The following is a 9,462-nucleotide window of genomic DNA, read 5'->3' as shown; positions in this document are numbered from 1 at the left end:
AAAAAAAATAAGACTGCATTAAAATACACGATTTTTTTAAGGCTTGTAAAATGGATGACAATTTATGAAATAAATAGTATGTGAAAGAGTCTCTATATTAATTTTCCATCAAGTTGTATTTGCAGATAATGTATTTTTTAATAAAAGATTTCTCTAAATCCTACACTACTATGAAGAACACATTTGACAGGAAAGCTGACCTTTATGCTTCAGTGAAGGAAATTATTAAGGAAAATTGAGAGAAAAATACATGTGACAATACATAAAAATGAGCACGAAGATGAAAATATTCTAAGAAAATGGTGGAGATGTTTATCAATAATAAATTAAAATAATTCTTCATTATCCTGTTACCAAATCCCAGGACACAATGGGAATTTTGGTTCATCAAAGAAAAAGATGAACATTTTTGTTTTGAAACACAATTGGAAAGTACACAGTCTATAGGAAAAATAAAAAACATTGGCACTACAAAAGGAGAAATGTGAAATATATAATGCCAACAAACTCATTAACAGAGACAAAAAGGTGCTTTGCTCAACAAGTGTGTTTATATATTATGAATAATATTTGCAAAGTAATGGCATTTAATCACTAGAATAGACAACTGAGAAAAGGAAAAATATTGGAGCAGTATTTTCTAACATGAAGGCATTGGCATAAATATCCATTAAACAGCTCTTTTAAGGAAGCTATGAAAGCAAAATGATTCTCCTTTCTGAGGGTGATTTACATTGCAGTTTATAGAAGTCACTGATAAAGGTAGGGAAGACATCTGATTTCTCCAAATATTTATCTAGCAATCATCTATCACCTCTCTGTCTATTTATCACTGCATTTAAACTATATTTTATCTGAGATGGATAAAGGAAATGCAGAGGTCATATTCTTTTAATTTGTATAATAATAAGTCAGTGATGCAACAATGTTATTCTACTTTATTGAAAACAACAGAGTAACTGATAAAAATGAGTTCAATTCTTTGTTAAGCGACATAGTATAATGCAAAATATTCAAAAATGTTAGACTACATTCCAGTTGTGCCAGGTTGTCTGAACTTGAGGAAATTCATTCACTTTTCTGAGTTTTGCAGAATCCAATTATAAAAATGCCATATGAGTATCATCTCTTTTTAACTCTCAGGATAAACCACATTGTCAAGTATAAAGTGCCATAAAAACATATTAAAAACTTATTGATAGAAAGCTTGCAAGTACAACTTTTGTTTTTTGTTTTTGTTGTTGTTGTTGTTGTTGTTGTTGGTTTGTTTTACTAAGAACACAATAAGACTTCATTATCAGGATTAAGCAAAGCTTTTATCCATAATTACTTTCAAGGGGAAAGTGCTACTTACAATTATTGGTGCTATTTAACTAAGTGACCTTGTACGTGGAAAAACATTAACACAACTGTGCCTCTTCAGCAATATTCCCACAGGGTGGGAATGTCTTTCGGTAACATCAGGAATCCAGTATTTTAAAATTAAGCTGATTCTGTCAGTGAGTGGGCCTAGAAGCAATGACAGCTGGTAGCAACAAGCACCTCTAGCAATCAGATCTCAGTTTCTCATTTCATTATTCAATCAAAGGGAACCAGAGCCCCTGGTAGCAAAGGCTGATTCTAGAACTGGGGCAAGGAATACATAACATAACATCTGTACTTCCATGAAGCAAGAAGGTGCTCAAAACGAAAACCAACAATGAAACCAAACAAAAAATTCCACCTCCTTGATGGAGCATGTGAAAGAGACACAAAGAGTCCCCAGTGGACAAAAGAGTTCCCAGTGGACAAAGCTGGAATTTTTTTTTTTTTTTGAGACAGAGTCTTACTCTGTCGCGCACGCTGGGGTGCTATGGTGTGAAGTCGGCTCACTGCAACCTCCGCCTCCCAGGTTCAAGTGATTCCCCTGCCTCAGCCTCCTGAGTAACTGGAATTACAGGAGCCACCCCACCATGCCTGGCTAATTTTTGTATTTTTAGTAGAAACGGGGTTTCACCATGTTGGCCAGTCTGGTCTCGAACTCCTGAGCTCAGGTGATCCACTCACCTCGGCCTCCCAAAGTGTTGGGATTACAGGCGTGAGCCACCATGCCTGGCGAAAGTTGTAATAATTTGAGAAGCAAAGTGAAGTAGTATTGGATTGTAGCCAAGTAATAAATATTCATGCATTCATACTAATATAAATAAATGATTGAATAAATCAATAAATGGGAGACATGAGTTCCATGCAGGAGAATTTTAAACAAGTTACTGAGGTACTCTTTCATTAAGTAGATTGAATGTAACTCCCTTCTCAACTGCAGGCCGCACTGAGTGACTTCCTTCAAAGAGTACAGTATAGAAAGGAGGAAAAAAGGAGCAACTTAACAGTGAGAAAATCTGACAAACATTACTTCAACCAGGTGACCAAAGTCAACACCAATGGTGATGTCATGTTGATATTATATATATACCCTTGATAGAATGTGATGAGATTGATACTTGACTTTTATGGGATTTTCTTCAAAATCTGTAATCTCAGTCTTCTTAGGTGAAAAATATCAGAAAAATTTCAACTGGGGGACATTTTACAAAATACCTGACTGATATTCCTTTCTTCAAACTCATCAAAAACTAGAAATGTCTGAGAAACTATCATAATCATGAGGAAACTGAAGATTCCTATCACTTGAATGTTATGCGATATCCTGGATTGGTTCCTGAGACCGAAAATTAGGCAAAAACAAAGGAAGCCTGAATAAAATGTGAACATGAGTTAATAGAAATGCAAAATAAAGTGTCCTGGGATAAGCTTCTGCAGCTGAATTTTACTAAAGTATGACTCCAATGGAAATGGAAATCACTTACTAACAGAAATTAAATCTGCTCTTAATAACATGTGAACAAGATGGAAAAAAACCAATGGAGGATGAAAGGCAGAGGCTTAATGATTTAGAAGGACAGAATTAAAACTACTACTAAGAATATTCAGTGGAATTTTTTTGATCATTCAACAGTAACACAAGTGTTATAATAAAATTCCAAAAAAAGAAACTGCATTAAGTATCAACGTGATTGGGAGTTTAAATTGTCGAAAACTTTTTTCTTTTTTTTTTAAAGCCAATAGTTTTTTTAAAGGATGAAATGTACTCAAGGGGCATAGCTGGCAAGTCGCTGGTTAGAGAAAGGCTTTCAGCACCTTTAAATACTTTCTTCCTGTTTGATCTTATTTGAAAGATATGGAAGTGTGCCGCTGCACTCCAGAAATTTCCTGTTTTGTTAGTGTGTAAGGGAAAAGAAATCACACAGGGTGTCTGTGGACACAGTAAAGAGAGTCTGCTGCTACTGAAAGCACATTAACTTGAGAGTGGGGAAACTACAGCGATCCTAGCTTGTGAGAAAGCCATGCCACAAACACGCACTCCACACTAATATGCATGTATACACTCCTGGTTACTAAGTTCAGGAACCAATTCTGCACTTACAAAAGTACAGAATATGGGTGCGGCGGCTCACGCCTGTAATCCCAGCACTTTGGGAGGCAAAGGAGGGTGAATTACCTGAGGTTAGAGGTTTAAGACCAGCCTGGCTAACATGGTGAAACCCTGTCTCTACTAAAAGTACAAAATTAGCCAGGTGTGGTGGTGCACGCCTGTAACTCCAGCTACTCGGGAGGCTGAGGTAGGAGAATTGCTTGAACCTGGGAGGCAGAGGTTGCAGTGAGCTGAGATCATGCCACTGCACTCCAGCCTGGGCGACAGCACAAGACTCTGTCCCAAAAATAAAATAATAATAATAATAAAACCCAGAATTTGTGTCTTTTTTAATATACCGAGAACAGAATGAAAAGCATGCTGCTTTTAAACACTATATGCAGCAAATTTTCTCTCAAGTTTTTTTTTATCTTTATCTAGTCCATGTTCCTAATGAAATATTCACTTATAAGGATGAAAAGTATCTAGATGAAATATTACAGTACAATCTGGCAAATAAATGGTTAGTGTTTTTGTTTACCTGCCTAAGGACTCAAGAAAAATCGCCTTAAGTATTGACTAACACATGAAAGAGACGTTCTAACATACTTAAATCTGTGAATGTCATACTCTTCTTTTTTTTTGAATATTTTCTTAATTATTTTTCAATTGACAAATAAGAATTGTCTATATTTATGGTGTAAACCATAATGTTTGAAATGTGTATCCATTGTGCAATGGCTAAATTAAGCCAATTAACATATACGTTACCTCACATGCTTATCATTTACTTATGGTGAGAGCTCTTAAAAACTATTTAACAATTTTAAAGTTTACAATTCATTGTTATTAACTGTGGATACCATGATGTACAACAAATATCTTGAACTTGTTTTTCCTGTTTAATTGAAATTTTCTATCCTTTGAGCAGCATCTCCTCAATCACCTAAATCATATCCTCCATTACCTCCCAATTTCCCAAACTCTCTCTTAAAAATTTAGCAAACAAACTTATCAGTATCTCATAGGGATAGGGAAATGTATTTGCTGAATAATTCTCAATTTTTCTAAAACATATATATTTATATCTGAGAACATTTGATGTGCCCTGAATGTACTTATATCTGATGATATTCAGAGTGTCCTTTAAACATTACTACCATCATGTTTTTAGATTACAGCAGCTGGTAACTAAAAACAAACAAACAGTAAACAAAAGATATACTAAATGGAAAGAGTTAGGAATACACCTGACCTCCTCAAAGAGATGTGAACAAAAGCAAGTATCCTAGTTACATAGGTGTGTTTCCAAAATGATTGTGTATTTGCTAAAGGTGTACATTTACACCAACAGGAAGATTGAAAGGAAGAAATAACAGCCTTTCCCAAAATTACTTTATCCTTAGCATTCTATTTATGTCCAAATTTACTGTACTCCAATTTTTGTGTGAATCTAGCTAGGCACTTTGCCTATGCAATTTATATTATACAAGTATGATGATAGGACAGAAATCATTAAATTTTACATGTTTTTCCATGACTGTTCCTTAATTTAACATTTTGCTACCTTAGGTTTTAATTCCTTTTTTTTTTTGAGACAGAGTTTCACTCTTGTTGCCCAGTCTAGAGTACAATGGTGCCATCTCAGCTCACTGGCAACTCCATCTCTCGGGTTCAAGCAATTCTTCTGGCTCAGCCTCTCGAGTAGCTGGGATTACAGGCATGTGCCACCATGCTGGGCTAATTTTGTATATTTAGTAGAGATGGGACTTCTCCATATTTGTCAGGCTGGTCTCGAACTCCCAACCTCAGGTGACCCACCCGCCTTTGCCTCCCAAAGTGCTGGGATTACAGGCATGAGCCACCGTGCCCGGCTGAAATTTTTAATGTATGATTCACAACTAGTGATGTCCTAGACAAGTATAGTCTCATAATAGTCTCTTCAAAGACTTACATATGAATATAGGTATGAATGAATGCAGGTATGAATTTATGAATTTATTTTGTATATGTGATTTTTCTTTCTCTCTCATCTTCTTTCTTTCTATTTTACCTGTATAAGCTCTTGCTCTAGCTCTATGGATTATACTACTACCTACCTTGAACACCAGCATTGCACAATACTTAAGAACATGCAGGCTTGAATGCTTGAATTCTGGCTTGACTGTACCAGTTTCCAACTGTGTAACTCTGTCCAAGTCATTTAAACCCTCTTTCTCTGTTTTCTCATCTGTAAAACGAAGGTAATAACTGTGTAGGTGTCATAAGTGTGACAGTGATTGCTAAAGAACAATAATCACTGGCAGAAGATACATATTCTTTTATAGTGTTTAAGCAATACAAGGAATTGCCTATTCATAGATGGCTGAACAAAACAGTACATGTAAAAGAACATGTCCTGTTGGCAGAGCAAGCCTCCCTGTCTCTCAAGATACTGTACCAATAGCAACTGCCTGTAATAATGGATCCTATTATTTTACCCTCTTGTTCTCCAGAACAATTTACTTATTCCTTGCCTCTCTAAATTGCTTTAGATACTGCATTTGTGCCTATCTCCTCACTGTTTTCAAGTAATTGATAAAAAACCTCAACACTTTTATAAATCTGTTTTGAGAGATTGAATGAAACAAAAGTCAGTGACTTAGGTGTCCTGGTCTGTAGTTGGTCTTGGCAGAAAGTTATCCTGGCAATAAGAAAACCCCTATAGAGAGTTATATAACTGACAGAGTTAAGTTAGATAACATGAAAAAGGCTACCAGCATTCATCAAGAAGTCAGTACATTTTAGCTGTTTATAACTAAAATAAATTTTATCAGAATGTTTAAGATTGAACATCACCAGAGCTTTTGTTCTTTTGTTTTGAGATTCTAACCATTTACTTTAAATAAAAATGACTTATTTTCATTGTCAGAAATTTTTTAAGTAAATCACAAAACTTCAATAAGACATTCATGTATAAAAAACTGTCAATTATTGAGTGATTTCCATATAGTAAGCAATTTACTTGGCAGTTTAAATATTCTAATTTGCCAGACATGGAGGCTCATGCCTGTAATCCCAGCACTTTGAGAGGCCAAGGCGAGAGGATCGCTTGAGCCCAGGAGTTCAGGACCACCCTGGGCAATATAGGGAGACCCTGTCTCTACAAAAAATTTTAAATAATTAGCCAAGTATGGTGGCATCCACCTGTAGTCACCAGCTGAGTAGTCACCAGCTACTCAGAAGGCTGAAGAGGGAGGATCACTTACACCTAGGAGGCAGAGATTGCAGTGAGCTGAGATCATACCACTGCACTCCAGCCTGGATAACTGAGTGAGATCCTATCTCAAAAATAAATACAAATTTAACATCAAAACTTATTTAGTGTTGAACTGTATTAGTTTGCTAGGGTTGCCAAAATAGTGTAACACAGACTTGGTAGATTAAATGACATTTTTTTTCTCCTCACAGTTCTGGAGCCTAGAAGTCTGAGATCAACGTGGTGGCAGAGTTGGTTTCTTCTGAAACCTCTCTTGTTGGCTTATGGTTGGCCGTTTTCTTCCAGTATCTTTACATGGTCTTCCTCCATGTGTCTGTGTCCTAATCCTCTCTCATAAGGACATCAGTCGTATTAGATTTCAGACCACCCACATAGCATCACTTTACGTAATTACCTCGTTAAAGGTAATTACTATGGCCAAATGGAATCATATGCTGAGAAAATTAGGGTTAGGCCTTCAACACAGAATTTTCAAAAGATACACTTCAAGTCACAGCTAGGACTTAATTCTGGGTGCCTCTGACTTTAAAGCTCAAGTGCTTTCTTATTGTTATCTACACCAAATATCTAGATGGTTCTTTGTTCCATGGAGATGTGTAAGTACTGGGCCTTGGGTGTTGACTCCACATCTTATATAAATGCATGGCCAGTAATGTCCACTGTTCATCAATTTGTTTCCCTCTCCTGAGCACAGGTTAGTCTACAGTTGGTGTAGTATTAATGACTGAGTTCTGGCTCATGGAATGCCAGCTAAAGTAATATTGGTACTTTTAGTTATATTAGTACTTTTGGCCTATTAACGTCTACATGGTATTATAGTTTTTCCCTCATCCCTATCTTTTGGCGCAGGATACTGCATTTTGACACTGGGTGGGTCCCTGTCAGGATGGGCGTCCAAATGACTGTACAGATCAGAGTCCTCCCTGCTACCTGATGAACTTGATATAAATGTATAACAAAAAAACTGTATCATGCCACTGAAATATTGGAATTTATCTTTTACAATATACATATTTAGCTTAACTAAAACAAGTGACTGAGGCCAGACATAGAATATCTAAAGGAAAAAATAAGAACCCCAGAAAGTATAAGAAATTGCAGCCTGGATCTCAGTTGCATAAGAGTAAGGACTGGTGAGAAGCTTGAAACTTTAGGGTACTCAGCAGAGCAGGAGGTGCTGGGAACTGGAGAATTCTTGGGTTTTGCAAAATCTTACCTTGTTCTGGGGACTCGGATATAGAAATATAAGCACCGACACTGACGGATTAACAAAATCCACATTTGTGCCTGAGTTATTTAGTAGCAAATTGGTTCAGAATGATCTAAGAGTATTCAGACACCTTGTGGTCAGCAATATTGATAAAAATTGCTGAAAAGCAATGTTTATCACTAGATAGATTACTCAGATTTATAATTGTTAACCCAAATTTGTAAACAAAATAAAAAACTCAATTTTCCTAAAATCTTTAAACACACAATGCTAGTTCTTAATTATTTATTAGACTTTCATTACCTTGTTTTTAATCTCAGAAACTGTTTTTTCATTTTTTTTAGTTCTGTTATATATATATTGTCCTTTGAAAGATATAACCTATGCATTTGAAATCATGACAAGCAGAAGAAATATACATAAAATGATTTTTATTCTTACATCAAGATGCAAAAGCATTACAACATCAGGGAAAAAGATATATGGCCATTGAGAATGAAAGTTGGTTTAGAGATGCCAGTAATGAAATCTGGATCTCTTTTATCACTTCAAGAAGAAAAAAGAAATCAAGAAACCCAGGCCGAAAGTTAGAAATATTAGCACAGGCACTGAAGGATGAACAAAACCCATGTTTTTGTTTGAGTTAGTCTATATCAACTTGGCTCAGGATGATCCAAGAGCATCTTATCTACAGTTTCCAGCTACGATAGAATTTTTCTATCTGTGGAACATAGCCTAATATATGCAGCACATGTATTTATTTCCTTGGTAATAAATATCAGCTTGGCATTCGATTTTCTCAGACAGATCTTGCATTACAATTTACTAATAACTTCTTTTAGAAAATTAATAGTGTCATGCACATTGATTAAATGCAAGTATGTTTATTAATTAAATGGAAATTCTTATCTCTTCAGTATATTTTTTCATAAAAGAATTTGAGGGAGACCAAGGTTGGAGTATTATTTGAGCTCAGGAGTTCGAGACCAGCCCAGGTACAGAGTTGATAACTCATTTCTACAGGTAATTTAAAAATTAGCTGGGTGTTGTGTTGCACACTTGTAGTTCTAGCTACTCCAGAGACTGAGGTGGAAGCATCTCCTGAACCCAGGAGGTTGAGGCTGCAGTGAGCCATGATTGTGCCACTGCATTCCAGCCTTGACAACAGAGCAAGGCCCTGTCTTAAACAAAACAAAATGAACAAACAAACCAAAAAGAGTTTGATTGATCAAATATTTTCTGATTTAGAGGATAGCTTTGATGAACAGAACTTTTTGGACAGAAACAGAGTGTTGTGTTTTCCTACAAATAAAGTAAAATAAAATTTTAAATGGGTTTATTTGCTGACATCAAAAATGCTTATTTGGCTTACAGACGAGATGGAATAATGGAAACTAGATTTATCCTCCCACCTGAAACAAGAACAACAATGGTAACAGAAAGAGAGAAAGAAAGAAAGAAAGAAAGAAAGAAAGAAAGAAAGAAAGAAAGAAAGAAAGAAAGAAAGAAAGAAAGAAAGAAAGAAAGAAAGAAAGAAAGAAA

This window comes from Mandrillus leucophaeus, unplaced genomic scaffold (genome assembly GCF_000951045.1).
Source record: "Mandrillus leucophaeus isolate KB7577 unplaced genomic scaffold, Mleu.le_1.0 Scaffold81, whole genome shotgun sequence".
Lineage (NCBI taxonomy): Eukaryota > Metazoa > Chordata > Mammalia > Primates > Cercopithecidae > Mandrillus > Mandrillus leucophaeus.
Note: the sequence above shows the minus strand (reverse complement) of the source record.